The sequence below is a fragment of the Myotis lucifugus genome, unplaced genomic scaffold (assembly GCF_000147115.1).
Source record: "Myotis lucifugus unplaced genomic scaffold, Myoluc2.0 scaffold_2, whole genome shotgun sequence".
Lineage (NCBI taxonomy): Eukaryota > Metazoa > Chordata > Mammalia > Chiroptera > Vespertilionidae > Myotis > Myotis lucifugus.
This window is the reverse complement of record NW_005871050.1, coordinates 17,636,982-17,638,391: the sequence shown is the minus strand read 5'-3', so window position 1 is coordinate 17,638,391 and position 1,410 is coordinate 17,636,982.

Here is a 1,410-nt window from a genome sequence, read left to right as displayed (position 1 = left end):
TTACCCCCCCCCCACTGTTCTCATCCATAGGGTACGATTTTTGTCCAGTCTCTTCCCGCACCCCCACACCCCCTTCCCCCCCGAGAATAGTCAGTCCACTCCCTTTCTATAGCCCTGATTCTATTATATTCACCAGTTTATTCTGTTCCTCAGATTATTTATTCACTTGATTTTTAGATTCACTTGTTGATAGATGTGTATTTGTTGTTCATAATTTGTATCTTTACCTTTTTCTTCTTCTTCCTCTTCTTAAAGGATACCTTTCAGCATTTCATATAATACTGGTTTGGTGGTGATGAACTCCTTTAGCTTTTATCTGAGAAGCTCTTTATCTGACCTTCAATTCTGAATGATAGCTTTGCTGGGTAAAGTAATCTTGGTTGTAGGTTCTTGCTATTCATCACTTTGAATATTTCTTGCCACTCCCTTCTGGCCTGCATAGTTTCTGTTGAGAAATCAGCTGACAGTTGTATGGGTACTCCCTTGTAGGTAACTGACTGTTTTTCTCTTGCTGCTTTTAAGATTCTCTCTTTGTCTTTTGCCTTTGGCATTTTAATTATGATGTGTCTTGGTGTGGTCCAGTTTGGATTCCTCTTATTTGGGGTTCTCTTCGCTTCCTGGATTTGTAAGTCTATTTCTTTCACCAGGTAGGGGGAGTTTTCTGTCATTATTTCTTCAAATAGGTTTTCAGTATCTTGCTCTCTCTCTTCTTCTGGCGCCCCCATAATTCAGATGTTGGTACGTTTGAAGTTGTCCCAGAGGCTCCTTACACTATCTTCATATTTTTGGATTCTTTTTTCTTTTTGTTTTTCTGGTTGGGTGTTTTTTGCTTCTTTGTATTTCATATCTTTGATTTGATTCTTGTGATCCTCTAGTCTGCTGTTGGAACTCTGTATAATATTCTTTATTTCAGTCAGTGTATGCTTAATTGCTAGTTGGTCCTTTTTCATAACCTCAAGGGTCTCACTAGATTTCTTGAGGGTCTCACTAAATTTATCAGCGGTTTCTAGAAAATTCTTGAGAAACCTCATAAGTGTGGTTTTGAACTCTATATCCAGTCGTTTGCTTTCCTCCATTTCTGTCATTTGTGACCTGTTTCTTTGTCTCCGCATTTTGGCTGCTTCCCTGTGTTGATAGAGTGGCTTTGTGTGCTAGGTGTCCTATAGGGCCCAGTGGTTCAGCCTCCCCAATTACCTGAGGTGGACACTCTCGGTGCACCCCTTGGTGGGCTTTGTGCACAGTCTTGTTGTAGTTAAGCCTTGATTGTTGTAGGTATCACTGGGAGGAATTGACCTCCAGGCCAATTGGCTGTGAGAATCAGCTGTGTCTACAGTGGGAGAACTTCTGTGCTGGAGACACCCTTCTGGGGCAAGACTTGCTTCAGTGGGGCTTTGGTGCTCACTGAGTCTG